The following is a 23,665-nucleotide window of genomic DNA, read 5'->3' as shown; positions in this document are numbered from 1 at the left end:
TAATCATTTCTAAATAAGCTTTCTTTGAATTTTCTTACATTGGTCAGCACTTTTTTGTTGGCACTTTGACACACACAAAAAATGGAGAAAATATATATATTATTTATTTATAAAATATTTATTATATATATATATTGGACTTCCCTGGTGGCTCAGATGGTAAAAGCACCTGCCTATAATGCAGGAGACCTGGGTTCGATCCCTGGGTTGGGAAGATCCTCTGGAGAAGGAAATGGCAACCCACTCCAGTACTCTTGCCTGGAAAATCCCATGGACAGAGGAGCTTGGTAGGCTACAGTCCATGGGGTCGCAAACAGTTGGACACGACTGAGCAACTTCACTTTCACTTTCGTATACATATATATACACATAAAGACAGACAAAAGGGACTTTCATGATGGTCCAGTGGCTTAGATTCTATACCTCAATGCAGGGAGCCTGGTTGGATTTTTGGTCAGGGAAATAGATCTCATATGCCACAACTAAGACCTGGAACAGCCAAATAAGTAAACCAATATTTTTTTTTTTTTAAGACAGACATAAGTATTCATTAATGTGAACAGAATATTTCTGAAATAAATATACTAGCTTCTATAACAGTGGTTTCGTTGACTAGGACCGGAAATGAACGGAAAACTTATATTTCATTAGATGCCCTTTTATGTCATGAAACAAAAATTAAATCATAGGTGTTCACTATTTTCTCTGTTAAGACAAATTTCTCAAATTGAAAAAAAAATCAGGAACTGGTTTAAACGTGATGCCACAACTAGAGCAGAACTTCCCAGGTTTCTGCCCGCATGAGACGGCCACGTCTGTGTGTACGTGCTCCATGTCCTGTCTCCTCAGGTTTTCTCAAGGACTTAACACACTGAGTCACTACTTTCTCCACAATTATCAACTTTTTCCCCTCTCCTGAATTATTCCCTCAATACACAGCAATTCATTTCACCTAAAGCAAAATCATCAAAACTCTCCTTGTGACTCCATATTCCCCTGCAATTCCTGACTGGATTTATTTACTTATCTGATCTCTTTATCCATTTATCTGATCTCTGTAACTGCCAAACTTCTTAAAGATCTGTTTAAGCAAGTTATTTGCATTTCAATCACCTCCTATCTAAATTCCACTCTTATCCGTCCACAGAACTGTTGTCACAGGTGGTGGTGTTCAGTCACTAAATCCTGTCTGATTCCTTGTTGCCCATGGACTGCAGCACGCCAGGCTTTCCTGTCCTTCACTATCTCGTGGAGTTTGCTCAAACTCATGTCCATTGAGTTGGTGATGCCATCCAACCATCTCATCCTCTGTAGCCCCTTTCTCCCCCTGCCCTCAATCTTTCCCAGCATCAGGGTCAAAGACATGCATAATCCCAACTTCTCAGCCCACGGATGTATCCAAGCTCACAATATTGGTCTGAGCCGACCTCCACTTCCTTATCTGCCCTGACTCTTAGCTGGGGCTCTTCTCAATGCTCAGGGCTTGGTTCTGTCTGTCTATAATGCCTCCAAGCTTGTACTAGCTCACACTTCAGATCCTGTGTCTCTAACTGGCTCTTGACACACCCACCTGGGTGTATCAGAGGCATTGCAGTGTGTGTTAGGATGACCAGACACATATATTTTGATTATACTCTTAGCTTTCTTACCCCCCTGTTCAATCTCATCTCAGTTACTGGCACCACCATCTAACCTGCCACTGACATCAGAAAACTGGAAGTTAGTCTTCTTCCTTCTCCATCAATCATTAATAAAGCTTGTGAATTAAATTTCGGCAACTTGCCTCAAATCTGTCCACTTCGCTGCGTCTCTTCCGCCCCAGCTTGAGCCATCATCACCTTTTCCCTGGACTGGTTTCCTTATTCCTGTCCCCTTCTCCATTCTTGCCTTGCTTGAATTCATTATCAGCAAATTGCCAAAGTGATACTTGACATCATGTTCATCTACTGGTTGAAGCCCTTTGGTGGGTTCTCCCCTCACTTTGGAGAAGCCTGCGCTCCTGTAGGCTTCCGCGCTATCTGCTCTCCCGCCTTTGTGCCGCCTGCTCACCTCACGCCCTCCTCCTCTCCCACCTTCTAGCGCAGCCGTCCTCCTCTCCTCTCTCTGGCGGGCCATGTTCTTTCCTTTCTGCCTTTACAACACACACTGCTTTCTTTTTTTGTTTTTCCCCACACAGCTTTTCTTTCATTTCACACACAAAAAGTGGTGAAAGAAATATCATTTGTGCGAGACAGCAAAAGAGACACAGATGCAAAGAACAGTCTTTCGGACTCTGTGGGAGAAGGCGAGGGTGGGATGATTTGAAAGAATAGCATTGAAACATGTGTATTATATGTGAAATAGATCGCCAGCCCAGGTTCGATGCATGAGACAGGGTGCTCAGGGCTGGTGCACTGGGATGACCCTGAGGGATGGGATGGGGAGGGAGGTGGGAGGGGGGTTCAGGATGGGGAACACGTGTACACCCATGGCTGATTCATGTCAATCTATGGCAAAAACCACTACAATAATGTGAAGTAATTACCCTCCAATTAAAATAAATAAACTAGTTTAAAAAAAAAAAGAAATATCATTTGCTTCCTTTAGTTCTCACCTTAAATATAATTTTTCAAAGTGGTCTCCTCTGACTTTCCAATCTGAAGTGCTCACCACCCTCACCTTCGCAATCATTTTTCACTCTTTTCTCATCTATTGCAGTTTCTAATTACATAGCTATTGGTTTCTTTGTGTGCTGTGATGATTTCCCGTTGGATGATACCCTCCACAGTAGAAGAGGCCACTCCTTTTCGTTTACCGCTCTTTATCCATTGCCTAGAATTCTGTCTGGTATCAAGCAGGTGCTCAGTAAATAATCATTGAATGGATTTTGAATAAATGCATATCAATCAGTTTAACTAGTTGAAATGCCTTTCAGAACCCTTTTGCTAGTTTACAAACGCACAGAAGCAGGGAATGTCTCAGGCTGCTGCATTTGAAGCAAGTTCTGGATTAGCTGTTCCATTTCTCTCAAATCCATCATATAAACGTGATACCATTAAGCAATAAGTTAAACTGTCTGACCAAAGGCTTTGCATAATTTCCACTTCCACATCTACCAGAATACTATTTCATTTACAGATGAAAAAACACTTATCTAACACAAACCTTTAAATCTGAAAAATTAATGAAGACTTTATGTACTGATATAACTTTTAGAAAAGCAAGTCCAAACTTGGAGAAAGTCACCAGTCAGGCAAAGAGAGTATACTTACAAGTTAATCAATATACAAAAAAATACCAAAACAGTGACAAAATAATAGTTAATACAAGAATGAAGCCCCATACATTTACAGGTTTCTTGCATTAAATAAAGTAATAGCATGAGTAATCTAAAAGGATAGTATAAAATTGTATTGCTATTAGATTAGGATGAATAAATATTTTAAACAAAGTGATATAATTAATAAAGCTACCTTGAAAACAATAATTAAATTACTTACAGTTTATGCTTTCAAATGAATACAAGCAGTTGTCATCATTTCAAAGGAATACAAGCAGTTTTTAAAAAAACTGATGCAAGTTGAACAAATTAGAAAAATTTGCACAAAAAATTAAGCTATTTGAAGGACAATATCTCTTTTAATAGGTTCACTACTTCTTACAACCCAGAAATCAAACAGAAAACATCCTGATATATAGGTATCATTATCTCCCAAACATTCACTAATGAAGAGCATTTAAAATGCACTGTTTCAGTGTGATCAGGTTTAACAAGTAGCATACAGGTTGAACCAATAGTCTAAAAAATAGGGAGACACAAACAGTTTCAAATGCCTTACACAGAAAGCACTCACTTAAAGAAAATTCTCCTACGGTGGAAATGTATAATTAATAGATTATTGTTTTCTAGGTATCCAAATGACAATGTTTTAACTTAAGCTTCACACACACACAAAAACATATACACACACAAACAAGTTAGATATGGTTAGTTTTTTAAAGATGTCTATTCAATGCTGTAACCAGGAGATTCAATAAGTTTTAGACCTCCCCTTACCTCCAAATAATATAAAAACTCAAATAATTGGGCTTCCCTAATAGCTCACTTGGTAAAGAATCCACCTGCAATGCAGGAAACCCAGGTTCGATTCCTGGGTTGGGAAGATCCGCTAGCGAAGGGATAGACTACCCACTTCAGGATTCTTGGGCTTCCCTTGTGGCTCAGTTGGTAAAGAATCTGCCTGCAATGCAGGAGACCTGGGTTTAATTTATGGATTGGGAAGATCCCCTGGAGAAGGGAAAGGCTACCCAATCCAGTATTCTGGTCTGGAGAATCCCATTGACTGCATAGTCCACAGGGTTGCAAAGAGTCAGACACAACTGAGCGACTTTCACTACACCTTATCCCAAATAATAACAGTAACCAGTGAAGAACTGAATCAAAGAAGAGACTCCAGTATTACATAATTTATTAAATGAATAAGCCCATGACTTTGGGACACAGAATGCCCATGGCTTTCCTAAGACAGGTAGACATTTGGCCCCAAACTTTGAAAACCAAAACTGACCCTATCAAGGCAGAGGATCTGATGAATTTTGAAATGAAACAGCAAAGCTAAAAGGATTAGAGTCTGCTCAAGCACTGTTAATAAATCCGTTGCTTTACGCTTGAGTTGAGCAACTTGTATACCATGTAGACATGTTCTAAATTTTTTTAAAAGTCAGCAACATAGAAACAAACTCAAATCTCTGCACGAAAAAATAATTCATGTACATACAATCTCTAGGAGGGACTACCATCACCACTGTCACTACAGCTCCAGAGCTGTAGACAGCAGAGAATCTCAAATGAAAGACATATTACTCGAGAATTATTAATAATTAAGCCTCTTTGTTATGCAGATTATTTACACAGTCTCAGATATACAATGTTATTTCCATATCCACACTGAATATTAAAGACATTTCAATTTTTGCTTCAAACATGAAGTTAATAACTTACTAAATTTACAATGCTAAGAAATTATCATAATACCTGTGTTCATGTTTTGCTATTTTTTGGACTTTTTTAAATTGAAAAGTATCATCAGTTTATTTCTGCATTATAAGAAATTTCAAACCATCAAAATAGAGTGGTAAAAATTTAGCTCTGGAAAAAATTATAGAATTTCTTGTTTAATTCCTTTATTTTATAGATGAAGGGAATAAAAACTGGGGATTTCAGTGAAATTAAGTAGATTAAAGGTCACAGAGCATATTTGTAGGATAGTCAAGTCTTGGGCACAGATGTTTATCTACCTAAATGCTACATAACTGTCTTAAGTTACAATATAGAACCATAGTTGCAAACTAGATCTTTGGAAAGCACAGAATTAACAGATGAGTAATTCTTACCCTTTTGCAGGGATAACAAATAATCAAAGAAAGAGTATGTATTTGTCTTTAAACAACTGGAGTGTCTGGACACAGTCTTTCCAATGTCTGGCTCTATCAATCCTTTTTAAAAATTTTAACACTGGATCCATGTAGATATACTATATTTATGCAGATTTTAGTATCTGTACAAGGAAGAAATTGAGATGAATATTTCTGACATTATTTTTATAGCTGATCCGAAACAAATACTATGGTAGCTGATTTAAACAATTGCTACAGTTTTGTTATTAATCTCACTGTTTAACTTGCGAGTGTGTGGTGTTTTTTTTTTTTTTTTTTAATTCTGTAAAATATGCTAGTCTCTTTGGAAGGCAGTGTTGTAAATGGAGTGGTTAGAAATCTCTCTATTGGAAGCAGTTTGTGAGAGATACTATTTGCAGAAAGGCTGTAGAAAGGTTTGGGTTCTCTAAGGAGTAAAGAGCGGCCTCTCTAGTGGCTCAGTGGTAAGGACTCTTCCTGCCAATGTAGGAGACGCAGGTTCGATCTTTGGGTTGGGGAGCTCCCCTGAAGAAGGAAATGGCAACCTTCTACAGTATTCTTGCCTGGGAAATCTCATGGACAGAGGAGCCTGGTGGGCTACAGTCTATGGGATCGCAAAAAGAGTTGGACACGACTTAGCAACTAAACAATAACAACAACAGGAGTAAAGAAAAGTGACTTTCACGAATGGAGATGGAGGATTTGGAAAATATTTGAGGGGAAGAAGGCAACTGTCCTTTAGGAGAGCAGATAACAATCAATTAAATGTCCCACGATAGATGGTATTGTTTTATCCCATAATTATTTTACTGTACCTCAACTAGATTTTAAATATCTTTAGGTCAATTATCTCCATAAAACCTGGGTCAGCCCCTGAGACATAGTAAGCCTTCAAGAAATGAATGGTGATGAATTATTGAATCAAAGAAAACAGTAAAAGAGACTTCTCATCTTTTATAGATCTTCCAGCACAGAAAGAATCAAAGCACTTTCAGGTTGTAAAATGCTTAAAAAAAAGAAAAAGAAAAAGAAATCTGTTCTAAACACTTCCTTCAGAGATGCACATAATTCTGGGAAAACATACTAAACAGCTTTCCAAAGGTCTTACAGCTTGTTACTGCCAGAAATAAAATTCTCAGATTGATATCCTCAATCCTCGTCTTCTTGGTTCACACTGTTTCTATTCTGTTAAAAAAGATAGAGGATTCCAGAGCACATCTGATATCATAAATGTCAATAAATAGTGGGAGGTGATTTGCACACTGATTCTTTCAGTCTAGAATAGTATTTTGGTAAAGATTAAACATAACCTGTTTAACAAGGTGTCAATTCAAATGAAAGATTCTTAAAGCATTTTAAAATATACTTAGCACTTTCAAAACCAACATGTTCACTACTGTTGCTTCTCCCCTTCATATGTTTACCAGAAGAGTCTCCAGTTGATTGCCCACTATTATCAACAATTATGTTATTACTTGGCTAAGTAAGAGTACAGAAATAAATCATTTCAAATGTATTCTCATTTAAGAGCTTTCACTTGTCTATAGACATCCTGGGTAGCATGCTGTGGAACAGTTACCTCATTAATCTGATTTTGTTCCAAAACAGACTGCTAAGTTCAGTTCAGTTCAGTTGCTCAGTCGTGTCCAACTCTTTGTGACCCCATGGACTGCAGCACACCAGGCCTCCCTGTCCATCACCAACTCCCAGAGTTTACCCAAACTCATGTCCATTGAGTCAGTGATCCCATCCAACCATCGTCCTTTGTCATCCCCTTCTCCTGTCTTCAATCTTTCCCAGCATTAGGATCTTTTCAAATGAGTTAGTTTCTTGCATCAGGTGGCCAAAGTATTGGAGTTCCAGCTTCAACATCAGCCCTTCCAATGAATATTCAGGACTGATTTCTTTTAGGATTGACTGGTTGGATCTCCATGCTGTCCAAGGGACTCTCAAGAACCTTCTCTAACACCACAGTTCAAAAGCATCAATTCTTCAGAGTTCAGCCTTTTTTATGGTCTGACTCTCACTTCCATACATGACTACTGGAAAAACCATAGCTTTGACTAGATGGACCTTTGTTGGCAAAGTAATGTCTCTGCTTTTTAATACGCTATCTGGGTTGGTCTTCCCAGAATAAGGAAGGAATAAGCATCTTTCTTCCAAGGAATAAGCATTTTTCTTCCAAGGAATAAGCATCTTTTAATTTCATGGCTGCAGTCACCATCTGCAGTGATTTTGGAGCCCAAAAAAATAAAGTCTGTCACTGTCTCCATTGTTTCCCCATCTATTTGCCATGAAGTGATGGGATGGGATGCCTTGATTTTAGTTTTCTGAATGCTGAATTTTAAGCACCAAAACTGACAGGCTACAGTTTGCTTCTGGTTAGAGGTTCTTGATCCTACTTTTATACTCTTTAAGTTGTTATGGCATTACCATTTGTGTCAAAAGAGTTGTCTTTCTCAGTGTTTCAGAAAATTAATAAACTATGTGGTTTTAGGGGTTTATGCCTCAGTAGCAAAATTGTATTCCCAAACTTAATTGTTTAAGCCTAAGCTCAACTTTACCACCAAGCATTTTATTTACATTTTTTTAATGTTGATTATTTCTGTTACTACTGCAAAGTAGATCTCATAGGCACTTCCTTTTCAAGTCAAGTGATATGTGTTCATTGTATAGGTATATATTAAAAAGCAAAAGGCAAGTGGAAGTCTTTAGCATTTCCCTTCTATATACTTCAAACTAAAAAGTCAACACACTGAGCCAAGCAATTGCCCAAGTACAAAAATCAAAATTTCTGCTTGACTGTCCTAACCAGATGCAGAATACTAAGGTCAAAAATTAATTTCACATCCCCCTGTATCCTTAGATGCCCTGACACATAAGTCAGGTAAGATTTATGGTTAATGCATATGAAAGCCTTCCAAATAACCTGTCTCCTCTTAGGTATAACTCAGAGAGGGAATGAAATTGCAAAAACAAACACAAGGAACTTTTACTAGAACAATGAGGGCATTGGTTCCTCTCTGATGGGGCAAATCTGACCTAGGTGCCTTCAACTTTAACTTCAAAATTAAAATTGGTTTAAGGAAAAACTGAAACCAAATTGTAAAGCTAAACAAAATAACAAGCGTGAAGTAGCTTTTCTGCTTGTATTCAACTTACACGGTTCACAGAGCAGGTGGGAGATGAGTGGGAAGGACCCCCACATGCTGTGCTGGCAGGTGCCTATACTCAGCTGAACAGGTGAAAGGCAGGGATAATTTACTCATCAGCATCTTCCTGCTCTAGAGGCATAATGGACTCGGGTAGTGTAAGGTAAGTTGGCACATGTATTGCTAATGGGCACATACAATTGAGTCCTGGCCTCTGATGTGGAGCATCATTATAGACCTACCTGCTCCACTAGAGATCAAGGTACTGGGCACAAGAGATTTTCTAGGCAGCATATTAGCTTCCTATCACTGCTGTAACAAGTGACCATTAACACACTGGTTAAAGCAATACACGTTCATTATTTCACAGGTCTGTGGGTCAGAGGTCTACAAAGTGTCCATAGAGCTGCACTCCTTGGAGCTTGTAGGAGAGAAATTCATTTCCTTGATTCTCTAGTCTCAGAGGCAGCCCACATTCCTGGGCTCACCTCTTCTGTCTTCAAAGCCAGCAGCTGGGGATCTTCTCTCCTCTCTGATTTCTGCTTCTGTCTTCATGGTCCTTTTGTCTTTTCTCAGCTCTCATTCTACTGGGCTCCCTGTGAGCAGGGCATGTGATCATACTGGGTCCACTCAGGTAGTCCAGAAATATCCCTCCATCTCAAACTCCTTAACTTATTCATACCTGCAAAGTCTTTCTGTGATGCAAGGTGACTTATTCATAGGTTTAGAAGGATGTCCCTGTGGGGGCCATTACTCTGTTTACCACAAGAAATTCTAATGCTTTGAAAACTGAATAATATATTGTCAGTTGAACATGTTATAATTTATTTATCTACTTGTTGAAACGTGAATTTGATTCCATTTTTTGTTTTTAGGGAAAATCAATGGACTATTCTTAGGGCTGAGTTTTATTTCTAATTTCCTCCCAAATCCATAATCAAATCGCAGACTCTTGATTCCTGGGCTTGTAAGCAGAAGCAGATGCCTACCTATTGAGTCTGTGTGTTGTAAACATGACTAAACTCCCCAGCTGCTTCTCTGTACCTTGTACACTTCAGAATTCTTACTTTACGACTGACTACTGCATACACAAGAACCAATTCCAAGTAAAAACAAACCAATTATATTTATTTGAAACCTCCTCATCATTTAATAGCAGATAATCAAGGCTTATTAGAAATACTGAACAAATACACAACAAACAATTCAAAAAAATGTTATTTCCTTTTTGTTCTCTTAAATGATTCTATGATGATAAACAGAGTTATAAGGACAGAGCTGATATCTTTATATTGGTGACACTAGAGGTAAAGAACCCACCTGCAGGAGACATAAGGGACATGGATTCTATCCCTGGGTCAGGAAGATGCCCTCGAGGAGGGCATGGCAACCCACTCCAGTATCCTTGCCTGGAGAATTCCATGGACAGAGGGGCCTGGTGGGCTACAGGCCATAGGGTTGCAAAGAGTTGAACACAACTGAAGTGACTTAGCACACAACATATTTTAGATCACTTACAAGTAGATTTGCACATAAATGATAATGAAACGATAAGGACAGAGGAGAAATGTCACAAAATAACTCAATCTGGAACGTTACCTGAAAGTTTATATTTACAGAAATTTTTAAGCAATAAAAATAAGGTTAAATTACTTTTTAAAATTTAATTAAAGTTTAGCTCTCTATATGTCTACACAATTGGCACTGTTTCTGCTATATTGGATAACTTTTTTTACTGGAATTAATTGTTATGCTCATTTCTTTTACTGTCACATATATAATTTTATATATATACTAGGCCATGACTGGGCTTCCCTGATGGCTCAGCAGTAGAAAATCCACCTGTCAATGCAGGAGATGTGAGTTCGATCCCTGGGTTGGGAAGATCCCCTGGAGAAGGAAACAGAGACCCACTCTAGTATTCTTGGCCGAGAAATCCTATGGACAGGCTATAATCCATAGGGTTGCAAAGAGTCGGACACCACTTAGTGACTAAACAGCACACAACAACAAGCTGCGATTATAGCTTTTAAATAGCAAACGACCCTAAGCATCTTTTTGCTCTTATGTGCTAAATATGAATAAATATGCTAAATCATGAAAATACTAATATTTTGCAATGGTACAAGGAACTAATGAGACAGATTTTTCTTTAAAAGGAGTTCTTCTTTGGCTTTAGCAGATAAGGGGATCCTAATGGATAGGCAAGACAAATTATTTAACGTGTGAAATACTGATAAGCCTATTGAAAGGGTAGCATGTCAAATGTGGATATATCTTCTCGGACTGTCTACATAAGCTGCAAAAGGGAGTCTTAGCAAGGTGCAAAATGCAATAGACATTTGAAGTCCATTTGAAATGAGACTATTTCTTTCAAAGAGAAATGTGGAAGTGAGATGTAAGAGTGTGACTGAAGGATAGTCTCACGTATCCCACGTCTCCTTAGGGTCTTTGTGGGTTACGCTCCCATCCAGTGTGAAACATTAACCGTGCAGACCTGCCAAGGAGCTCCTTTTTGGCAACCTACAACCGAACCTCTCTTTCTTTCTTGGGCCTGGTCAGGTGCCTGTGATGATTATTCTGGCAGGACAGAACTGATCGCTACGTCTTTCAGAAGTGGGCTATATAATATCCTGAGTAAAAGTTACAAACAAGACATCCTCTCCTTCAAGACCTGGAGGAACCGAATGCAATAATGCAGCTTCTTAGAGCATGTCTCAGATTAAAAGCATAGATAATAAAGCTTTAGATTAAGAAAGATACTTGCTTATGATTGAAATGATTGTGGTGTGATCATCCAGAGAATTTGACAGAAAATGAGAAAATAAACTCTGACTCTTAGAATGAAGGAAATTCTTTTTCTTTTACCCCAAGGGGCTTGGTAGTTTTCTTGCTTTTGTCTCTAAACACTTTCCAGGGATTCAGGCTTGAAATCACAAACGTTCTTTGCTCCTTATACTTTGCGTCTTCAATAGCCAACATGTCAGCCCATCACATTCATTCTATTTCTAATTTTGCATATATCCATTTTTTTCACTGTTGTCACTATGTTGAGAACATAGCTTTCAGCAGTGTCCAGTGAATCCTCTTCACGTCTATCCCTAACCATCTGTGGTAGGCAGGTTTCTAAACAGCCCCTAAGTAAGGATGTTTTGTCCCAGTTCCCAGATTCTGTGAATGTCATATCACTCCCATCACATTATGTCTTATGGTATGCTTGAATTTAAGATGATCCAAATGGGCTTGGTGTAATTATCAGCTCAGCTCAGTTCAGTTCAGTTCAGTCACTCAGTCATGTCCGACTCTTTGTGACCCCATGAATCACAGCATGCCAGGCCTCCCTGTCCATCACCAACTCCCGAAGATTACTCAAACTCTTGTCCATCGAGTTGGTGATGCCATCCAGGCATCTCATCCTCTGTCGTCCCCTTCCCCTCCTGCCCCTCCCAGCATCAGGGTCTTTTTCAATGAGTCAACTCTTCACATGAGGTGGCCAAAGTATTGGAGTTTCAGTTTCAGCATCAGTCCTTCCAATGAACATTCAGGACTGATCTCCTTCAGGATGGACTGGTTGGATCTCCTTCCAGTCCAAGGGACTCTCAAGAGTCTTCTCCAACAGCAATTCATCAATTCTTCAGCGCTCAGCTTTCTTGATAGTCCAACTCTCACACCCATACATGACCCCTGGAAAAACCATAGCCTTGACTAGATTGACCTTTGTTGGCAAAGTAATGTCTCTGCTTTTTAATATGCTATCTAGGTCGGTCATAACTTTCCTTCCAAGGAGTAAGCGTCTTTTAATTTCATTATATGACCTCTTAAAAGCAGAGACCTATTTCCTGCTGGTGGCAGAAGAGGAGGTCACAGAGATTCAAAGTTAAGAATAACTCAGCCTATCACTGGTGGCTTGAGGATGGAGAAAGCCAATGAGAAGGGACTCAGGTAGTTTCTAGGAGGAAAATAGCGTTCGCTGAATCCAGTGAGGAAAGAGCTCTTAGTGTTACAGCCACAAGAACTGAATTTTCCAATAATCCTGAATGAGCTGGGAAGTAGGCTTCCCCTGCAGAGCCTTCAGATAAGAGTCCAGCCTGACCATCTTCGACTGTGGCCTTGAGACAACCAAATAAGGGAACCAAACCAAGCCCACATGGACTCCTGACCTACAGAAACTGCAAAATGATAAAATTTGGGTTGTTTCAAGCTGCTGAGTTTGTAGTAATGTGTTACACAGTAACAGAAAACTAATCAAACTAAACCATATTCATCAGCTTGATCTTTGTAAAAGACTATCTTAACATATTTTCTGTGTGAAAATCTACAAGCCTTCAGATGACTTTGGATCAAATTCAACACCTTCATTCAGATTTTAAGTCACTCCATCAAACAGAGCCAAATTCCCCTATCCCTATCCAACCATGTATTTTACTATTTTTTTATTGTTCTTAAATGAACATGTTCCAGTAGTATATTGTTGAATTTGATTTCCCAATTGTTATGTCATAATTTTCTATGTATTTGTCTGTTGCCCCACTGAACTGAATACCAATTCTCTGAAGACAGGAACATTTCTAGGGGCTCAGGATCCAGCAGACCATTTGGCATGGGTAGGTGTCAATCCCTCTCATGGATGAGATTTAACCAAAACACACCGAAGCCAGGCAACACCCTTACTGTCCGTTGACTACACCATGCCCATTCCTGCTCCTCAGCCTTTGCTCGTGAACTTTCCTTAACTGGAATGTCCTGTGCTCCTTTCACCATCTAACAATGTTTTGAGGCAATAGTTAATAGAAAACAATCAATATATAAGTCCTTAGTCAGGATAAAAAGCTACTCTGGCCTAATACCACAGACATTATTGCAGAACAGAACACTACGTATAGCCAGAGTCTCCTTAATACCAAAAGAATATAAGCCTTTAAGATTCATTTGCTGTCTTCTTAATAAGACATTTTCTGGGTGACTTTGGATACCATTAATACATTCTGCTGACATAGAATACATGCACAAAAAACCAAATTTTTATCTAAGTTTCACAAATTTTAGAGAAATTTGTGTTACAACTATCCTACTGTTCATTTCTTTGATGTTTCTCTGATTCAAACTACCTACCTGTCTTGACTCATCAAATTGAAGCTGGGAACAGGGGAAAAAGTGGGAGAGATAGTACAATGAAGGCCAGAGAAATTGGTCTTGCTCCAGGTCATACAGGTAGAACAAGGGGAACCCAGGATTAAAGGCTATTCTCCATGACTTCACAGCCTGTGTTCACATCATCATCGCTCCGCACTCCTATTCATCCCGCCTCCACCCCACACTCTAACACTCAGGCATCAGCATCCTTCATATTCCTTCAGAATGGTCAACATGGGAGTGGAAAAGTGAGGGAGCAACATGAAATATTGGGTTTCCATTATGGAAAGCCCTGAAGGAACATTTTGGCCAATCTAGTACTTTAAAACGTTTTGACTACAGATGTTAGCATTTGAGACTAAAAAGGATTACACAGAACTACCTTTATTTGAACACACACACACACACACACATAAACCATCTCAAATCCTGAATGTTGTTGTTGTTCAGTCACTAAGTTGTGTTCGACTCTTGGTGACGTCATGGGCTGTAGCACGCCAGGCTCCACTGTCCTCCGCTCTCTCTTGGAGTTTGCTCAAATTCACTGAGTTGGTGATGCTATCTCATCATTTCATCCTCTGCCACTCTTCTGTGTTTGCCTTCACTCTTTCCCACATCGGCATCTTTTCCAATAGATCAACTCTTCCCATCAGGTGGCCAAAGCATTGGAGCTTCAGCTTCAGCATCAGTCCTTCCAGTGAATATTCAGGGTTGATTTCCTTTAGGATTTACTGACTTTTATCTCATTGTTGTCCAGGGGACTCTCAAGAGTCTTCTCTAACACCATAATTTGAAAGCATCAATTCTTTGGCACTCAGTCTTCTTTATGGTGCAATTCTCACATCCATACATGACTATTGGAAAAACCATAGCTTTGACTATATGCACCTGTTTTGGCCAAGTGGATGCCTCTGCTTTTTAATACACTGACTAGGTTTGTGAAAACTTTCCTTTCAAGGAGCAAGTGTCCTTTAATTTCATGGCTGCAGTCATCATCTGCAGTGATTTTGGAGCCTAAGAAAATAAAATCTGTCACTGCTTCCACTTTTTCCCCTTCTATTTGCCATCAAGTCAAGGAATCAGATGTCATGATAATAATTTTTTTAATGTTGAGTTTCAAGCCATCTTTTTCACTCTTCTCTTTCATCCTCATTAAGAGGCTCTTTAGTTCCTCTTCACTTTCTTCCATTAGAGTGGTATCATCTGCATATCTGAGGTTGTTGATGTTTCTCCCAGCAATCTTGATTCCAGCTTGTGATTCATCCAACCTGGCATTTCACATGATATACTCTGCTCTGCATGTAAGTTAAATAAGCAGAGTGAGAATATACAGCCTTGGTGTACTCCTTTCCAGTTTTGAACCAATCAGTTGTTCCACGTCCAGTTCTAACTATTGCTTCTTGATCCTCGTATAGGTTTCTCTGAAGACAGGTAAGGTAGTCTGGTATTCTCATCTCTTTACGAATTTTCCAGTTTGTTTCCACGGCCTTGGATGTATAACACCCTAATTCCTTAGTAGTTTCAAATACTTTCCTAAATAAATCATTTTTAATGTTACATTGTATATGACCTTGCCAGAGTGCAAACCATATGGCTCTGCTGTTACTATAATGTGAACTTTGAGATAGATTTCATAAATCAGGAATGACCTTTAGATAATGTTTTTTCTCCAATAAATTTAATATATCTAAAACTACCTGAATAACTTTAAAAAATCCAGTCAAAACCACAACTCCAAATTAAATGGCTCTAATGCGTTTCCCCTCTAAATCAGCCTGATATAATACAAATAAAAAAATGATCATGAGAAAATAATTTAACGCACATGATGAAGAGAATTTAATACTAAATTTTGCAATTTTGTACTTACTAAGTGGATGTGTTATTAAGCATAATATACGTGAGGAATTGACCTTCAGATTTAACCTGATATACAGACCATAAGTATATTAGCTGACTATGTGGTGAGGGGGGATCACGTCTGCCTTGGATGACGTCTGATATATGACACTGGAGAAATGCTTTTGGAGGAGGGAAGGAAGTAAGGAGAAAGAGGAGAGGGTGGGAAAATAAAAAAGATGAGGAAGAAGAAAGGGGAATAAGGAACTAGAAAAATAAAGGAAAAGGATAGGCAGGGAGAGAGAGAAAAGAGGAGAGAGGTCAGGAGGGACAATACAAGGGCGGGAGGAGGTGGGGAAGGAGACACAGAGAAGGAGTGGATGCTAGCACCTCACCCGCTTTTGCTCCTCTTCTCTGCAAAGACTAGTTCTTAGCCTAAGAAAGGGTTTGTCCTGAACTTGCCAACCTCTTTAGGTCTTTTTTTTTTTTTTTTTTTTAGCTGGAGGCTAATTACTTTACAATATTGTAGTGGTTTTTGTCATACATTGACATGAATCAGCCATGGATCTACATGTATAGGTCTTACAGCAATCCAAACAGGAAGCGCTCCTCCGTCCCCGCATTCCAGGAAGATTCTGAGCTGTTGTCACCCTGGCTTCCCTAGGACCTCTAGTCTCCCTGAGAGCGAGGTGTAGGTTGGGTTAGGAAACTGCTCTCATTCTGCCCTAATAGTTGCTTCACTCATCTGTACCCTTCCTGTTAGCCTTCTTAAGGGGGAAATGGTTTAATTCATCTTGCATTACTGGAAGCTTGCATAGGGCTTGGTTCATAGGAAGCACTCTATGAACTCGCCACTTCTAATTCTCACAATTAGCCACGTGAATTTGGCACTATATTCCTCATTTTACAAAAGATTAAACCTAGATTCAGATTATTTAAGTGATTTGTCCAATATCATTAGTATCTGTGAGCCTGAAAATAATTCTTTGGTTTGTGCAAAGATACAAAACTGAGAGAATAATTCTGAGAATTAAAGAACTATTGAAAATCCCTTCAGTGTGTTTTAATCATGAATCTTTTTTTTTTTTTGAGAAATACATTCTTTCTACATACAAATCATAGGAAAGTTAAAATTCATGGTAATTTATGAAATAGGAACTTATGATCATCTCTTATTTGTTATCTAAGAGAACTGAGTTACAATACTAGATCAAAAATAAATTTTTAAACATTCTATAACATAAAGCATTTTACACTTAAACTTACATAACTTTATATCAACAGAAGATTTATTTTTGCTGTGTTCTTTCACATATCTATCCAATAAATGTTTCCTTCCTATATATGCATTGACTCTGTTTAATCTTCCCTCAGTTTTAAACTTGGTAAAATATTGTGCAATATATTGCCAAACCAAACTTGAAATTTTCTTTGGTGATTTTTTAGGGTTTTTTTAATAGTTTTTTTTTTTTTAAATTTTGCAACATGAATTCTAGTTTAATTGAAGTATGTATTCAGTCAAGCCAGAGCTGCGTTCCTCTAGTTTCATGAATTGCCATCAGCTATACAAGGCTTTCCCCTCTTCTATTGAATTATATAGTATTTTGTGATTGTCATTGTTTTGTTTTAGAATTGTGAAAAGGGGCATATATTCAGTATATAGTTTTACATTTGAGCAAAATCCCGATACACTAATATTGCATGGACAGTTTCCCAATAAGGCTATGATTTCTGAGCATTTGCCCTCTAACTTCAAGAACACAACAAAATTTAATATAAGGATTTAAAATCTAAGCAGGATTGGTGCTGCTTCATCAGAGGTGCATTGGATGGTTTATAAATCAAACACCAAAATGACTAAAAAAAGCTTCTCCCAGAGCCCATTAACCTTCAAGAAACCTTAGCTTTTCTTTTCTGACACAAGTGAAGTGAACAGGATTTTAATAAAAGTCCTGCAGCAGATACACCTGAAGGGTCAGAGCTCATGGTAAAGCTGCCAACGCTGCAACTTTAAGGAAACATCCTGATAACCTTTCATATAACACTGGGTCTGCCAGCGCTCCTGGTGCAGGGTCTGCATTTGAAAATTCCATTTGAGAAACCGATCCCGTTTGACAGGATCATGGTTTTTAATCTTGTTTTTGGTGTGCAGGAGTTTACTGCATGTCCTGCAGAATCTAGCCTTTTGTACAGTTCTGATGACCTCAGGAAATACTTTTCTGTAGTGATAGACAGGCACTCTTGTCCTCAACTTTGACTTTCTGATCACCTATTTCATTAATACTAACGGCTCAACATCTTCTAAAAGTAGAAGAAACTTAATGTCACAGAAGTAGACAAGCTTCACCAAAGCTTCTATTCCACATATTTTCATTTTTGTCCCTTAATCTCTCTTCAAATTGTTATAAGTTGAATAACCCCTGAAATTGGGAACTGGGGATATACAACAATAATTTCCATATCCATGTTCCCACTAGTGGAACAAAAAGTAAAATTATCACCATAAACTTAACAAATGTTATAACTCCCATGTAATAGTGAGTAAAACAACTTAAAAAAATTAAATAATTTGCTCAAGTTACCAGTAAGAGCTAACAGTGCCAGAATTCACTGTTTTCAGTTCACTTAGTTTAAGAAACTCATGCTATTTACAATCTTCAAGACAAAAGTCTACATTTATGACCTCATGATCTCAATTTAAATCAATTAAATGAACAAATAGTTCTTTAAAAGCTTGGATAACATTATGGGTAAAGAGAAAATCTTGATTTAAATTATTTCAGAGCATAGAAAAAGAGGAAAACTTCCAAATTATTTTCATAATGTAATTTCAGCATTGACAAATCTGACATAGATTTTACCAAAGCAAAACATAAGCAAAAAGACAAAAATATAAAAAAAAAACAAACAAAAACCTCAGGCCACTCTTAGTATAGGGATCAACACAAAAGTCTTAAATAATATTAAAGAGAATTCAGTGGCACATTATAAATAATATATCATGAACAAGTGGGATTTTTCTAGAAACGCAAGATGATTCAATAGTAGGAAGTCTAATGATATGAGTCATCATATTAACAGAGTCAATGAGAAAAGCAATATGATCATCTTCAGAAACGCTGTAAAGGAATTAGACAGAATTTAATTCAAACTCTCCAAACCATTCTCAATTAAATGGGAATTGATGAATACCTCGTTACCATGACCTTATGTATGTGCACTTATATCTATATATCTATATGTATTTTATATCTATATCTTCAAAAGCCAGCACTGAGCCAGCATCTAACAAAAAAGGACAGAGTAGAGACATTCCCACTGGAATAAGTGATACTGCCTACTGTTTTTAGTGTGATTTAACATTATACTGAGGATATATAACAACAAAAAAGCAAGTAGAACCTCAGATGAACCCCCTTTAGCCTCCCCGCCACCAAAAAAAAAAAAAAAGAAGAAAGAGGTAAAACTACCTCTATTTGTAGCTGATATAACTATCTGAAAAACTGAAAGAAAAATCAATGGAGTTACATATCAATCCTGGCTACAAAGAGATAATTTAATAAAATAACAAGGCGTAACTTTAACATAGAGAAATCAATAGTCCATATATAATTAAACAAAAACAGGTTTGAAGATATAATGGAAGGGAACAGAAAACTCCTTATTTCAATTTCAGATATTAGTTTTCAAGAATTTTTTTCCCCCTTTGGGAGGTAGGGGCAAATGTGGTCTGTGCAGAGAACAATGCAGAGATTGTGTGTTTTAGGGGAAGGGGAAGGAAAGAGAAAGAGAGAAAACCCAATGGAAGACCTTGAATGGTGAAGAGTGAAGAGTGGTGCTTATGACAATTGGAACCAACACACAGCTGGTGCTTGGGAAAAATTAACCACAGGAAAAGAAAAATGCATCTGAAAAGATGGAAAGTGAAATTTAAAGTGTTAGTCACTTAGTTGTGCCTGACTTTTTGCATCCCTGTGGACTGTAGCCCACCAGGCCCCTCTGTCTAGGGAATTCTTGAGGGAAGAATACTGGAGTGGGTAGCCATTCCCTTCTCCAGGGCATCTTCCTGACCCAGAGATTGAACCCACGTCTCCTGCATTGCAGGCGGAGTAAAGCAGTAGTATAAATGGTCCTACATGTGTTTTTGTCTCTTGCCCCCAATAATTCAAAAGTTAGGAAGTAGTCAGGGCTCATGAATGAAATCAAAACTAACTAGATCAGAAATCTTCTTTCTTCCCTGACATTTTCCTTCCTTCTCATACTTCTGTCTCCAAAAGTGAAATATAAATGGTTTTGTACCGTATTAAGAAATAGGAGATACAAAAGGTGGAGAACAAAGGAAAAGAACAGACAACAAGTAATGTTGGAAGTTTCAAGGTAGTTGAAGTTTTTCTCAACCACTCACAAGGTGGAAGATGGAAATCATCAAAAATGTCATTGATTCTACTTCAGCCAACATGCTCCCACTTTAGGCATTTTCAGTTACTACTTTCAGCTGAGGAATCTTCCTGCCAGGCGTGTCGGCCCTGACCACCTGGCCAGATGCCTTACCATTAGAAAAGGTCACCCCTCACGGTTTATTCCTTCAAATCTGCTTTGTTTATACCAGAGCACTTACTTGACTATACTTAGTTGTTTATTATTTGTCTACTGCCACTAAACTACAAGACTACAGAAGGCTTGGTTTTATTTTTCGTTTCCTTTCTTCCCCTTCACTATTATGTTCCCAAAGCCTAAAACAGTCTCTGTCACATAGTAGGCAGGCACCCAAGAAATAGTGTTGAATTAATAAGCGATAAAATGAAGGAATGAGCAAGTTCTGGTAACAGTTATCCTACAAAACTTTTGTAACCATATCTTATTTTACACTTTTGAGAAAGAAAAAAATATCTTGGCGCATTTTCTCAAAAAAAGAAAAAAAACCTCTATAAGTTTGGCAGGTTGGAAAAGACCCTGATGCTGGGAAAGATATTTAGGGCAGGAGAAGGGGGCAACAGACGATGAGATGGTTAGATGACATCACTGACTCAATGGACATGAATTTGAGCAACTTCCATGAGACAGTGAAGGACAGGGAAGCCTGGCGTGCTGCGGTCCATGGGGTCATAAAGAGTTGGACATGACTTTATGACTGGACAAAAAAAAAGGCATGCAGAAATCCCTTGAATTTTAGCCCAGAGTCTCCCTTCTGAGGTGGAAGCTTTGCTGTTATTTTAATTCATATAGAACTATACATGCATATATATATATAATACATATATATATATTTATAAACGTTATTCTATTCTGCTCTATTTTAATTGACAAAGAATCTATTTGTTTAGCATAACACTATTTTCCTGTAGGAAACCCTCATCCTCCTGATTTTTCCCTGTGGGGACAGAGGTATAAAAGGACAGATTACAATATACTTTTCAAAATTTAAAACATGTTAATATCTTATAAGTACTTTCATTCCTTGCAAGCAGTTTGTTCTTTGTATAAGCAAGAAGGATTCATTTATAGAATAATTTTTAAAATTCTCTAGTCATCTAAGCTTCTGGAGCCCTACAAATGATAAATAAATAATTATATAAATAAATATATAAATAAATAAGTAAATAAGCAATATCTATGCAACACAGATTTTTTTTTTTAATGGAAAATAATATCCTGGGCATCCTTAGTTCTTAAGGTCATTGATTATTCCAGAGAGAGGCAGTTATTCTTTTTCGGGTAGGCATTGCATTTTTGACCATCTTCTCAAGCCATACTCCAGACTGTTCTCTCTTTATTTTGTTTTTCCTTTCTTGAGGAAACATTCAGAACCTCCTTTATTAAGTCTCAAAGCTCTCCATGGTTTTATTATGTTTTATTTTTTTTCAGTATGGTAAAGAGAGCATTAAATTTTAATAATGGAGATAAAGGTTAATAACTGATACACTGTTTCTATTAATACTACCAGGAAGCACAAATATGAACAATTTTTTTTTATGTTGCCCTTACTGTTCTGTATTCGCCTTCCTAAGTGATGGTTTGTCATTTTCCCCTTCATAGGTAGAAGGAGATAATCTAGGGGGAAAATAACTGCTAAAATATAAAAACAAAATCTCTCTGATGTGAATTTTTAAATTTAATTCAGAACTGTTAATTCATTCTAATCTAGCATTCTGTAGATACTTCCTATTAAATGTTATGTTTTAAAAATTAAAAAAGGTTATTTACACTTTCAGAAACAGAGAAGATGAGGAAACAGAATTGCTGCATATCACATTCATTTTCAGGTCACCAACATTAATTTAATTTTGAAAACAGTTACATTATTGAATTCCAGTGTCATTTAACGCAAAGGAAATTTAATTAAATGAACCACATTATTAATTATTGCCTTCTTAATTTTTTAAGTGATATACATAATTCATGAAAAAATTGAGAGCCTACAACACAAGAATTTACCTTTTAAAAATTATTTTTTAATATGTTAAGCACTTTAATATAGTGGAGAAATGGGGAAGAATTTAGAATTAGTTATGACTCTTGATACTAGGCCTATTTATAATTTAATTTCCACAATATTTTGTTAATAATTTACTTACATTTATTATATGTAATATGTATTTAAAGTGTTAGGTTATGTATTTATAGCTTACTGCAGAATACTAGAAAAAAGAGAAAATGTAAAGAAGAAAAATTGTCCCAAATTCTACCATCTTTAATGTAAATATTTTGTTGTATTTTTCATACCATTTTGCCTAAATACATGCACAAATACATACTGTATATCCATGCATATATATTTATGCTGTGAATTGAACATTTGTGCTCATTCAAAATTCAACCATGTTAAAATTCTAGCACCCAAGGAAATGGTATTAGAAGGTGAGGCCTCTTTGAAATCACTAGATCATAAATTAGGAGCCCTCATGAATGCGATTAATATCCTTATAAAAGAGACCCCAGAGGGTCAGTTTGCCCATACTCAGTCATGTTTGACCCTGTGTGACCCCTTGGACTGTAGCCTGCCATGTTCCTCTGTCCATGGAATGTTCCAAGCAACAAAACTGGAGTGGGTTGCCTATTCCTACTCCAGGGGATCTTCCTGACTCAGGCATTGAACACACATCTCCTGTGTCTCCTGCATTGGCAGGCAGATTCTTTATCACTGAGCCACCTGGAAAAACCAAGAGGGACCTCAGTTCAGTTCAGTTCAGTTGCTCAGTTGTGTCCGACTCTTTCCAACCCCATGAATCACATCACGCCAGGCCTCCCTGTCCATCACCAACTCCTGGATGCACCCAAACCCATGTCCATTGTGTTGGTGATGCCATCCAGCCATCTCATCCTCTGCTGTCCCTTCATCCTCCTGTCCTCAATCTTTCCCAGCATCAGGGTCTTTTCAAATGAGTCAGCTCTTCGCATCAGGTGGCCAAAGTATTGGAGTTTCAGCTTCAACATCAGTCCTTCCAATGAACATTCAGGGTTGATTTCCTTTAGGATGGACCTGTTAGATCTCCTTGCAGTCCAAGGGACTTTCAAGAGTCTTCTCCAACACCACAGTTCAAAAGTATCAATTCTTTGGCGCTCAACTTTCTTTATAGTCCAACTTCCACATCCATACATGACTACTGGAAAAACCATAGCCTTGACTACACAGACCTTTATTGGCAAAGTAATGTCTCTGCTTTTTAATATGCTGTCTAGGTTGGTCATAACTTTCTTTCCGAAGAGCAAGCATCTTTTAATTTCATGGCTGCAATCACCATCTGCAGTGATTTTGGAGCCCAGAAAAATAAAGTCAGCCACTGTTTCCACTGTTTCACCATCTATTTGCCATGAAGTGATTGGACCGGATGCCGTGATCTTAGTTTGCAATCTCACCAGATACCAAATCTGCCTGTGCCTTGATCTTGGATTTTCCAGCTTCTCAAACTTTCAGAAACACAGTTTTTCATTGTTTATAAGCCACCCACTCTATGGTACTTTGTTATAGCAGCTTAATCAGACTAAAATAGTGCAAACAGATTTGCTCACAAGTAGGACATGCTTGAAAATAACATGCAAATATGTTATTTACACATCATTCTCTAAAGCTCTTCTGAAATCCATCCACTTGGCTATATCTAGCAGCTCCATCATGAATGAGATGGCAAGCCTCTCTTATCTCATCC

At 37.8% G+C, this 23,665-nt stretch overlaps 1 protein-coding gene and 1 non-coding gene across 2 annotated transcripts in view; one reads left to right on the top strand and one right to left on the bottom strand.

The window, feature by feature from the left end:
* Positions 1-23,665, bottom strand: part of CNTNAP2 (contactin associated protein 2) — a 2,193,843-nt gene that overhangs the window by 885,312 nt on the left and 1,284,866 nt on the right. The gene's annotated exons all lie outside the window — the stretch shown is intronic.
* On the top strand, positions 142-214 carry TRNAY-AUA. The gene has a single exon. It is a non-coding gene; the product is annotated as a tRNA-Tyr (tRNA).

This window comes from Cervus canadensis, chromosome 3 (genome assembly GCF_019320065.1).
Source record: "Cervus canadensis isolate Bull #8, Minnesota chromosome 3, ASM1932006v1, whole genome shotgun sequence".
NCBI classification, from domain to species: domain Eukaryota; kingdom Metazoa; phylum Chordata; class Mammalia; order Artiodactyla; family Cervidae; genus Cervus; species Cervus canadensis.
The sequence above is the reverse complement of the archived record's forward strand: the minus strand, read 5'-3'. Positions and strand labels throughout refer to the sequence as shown.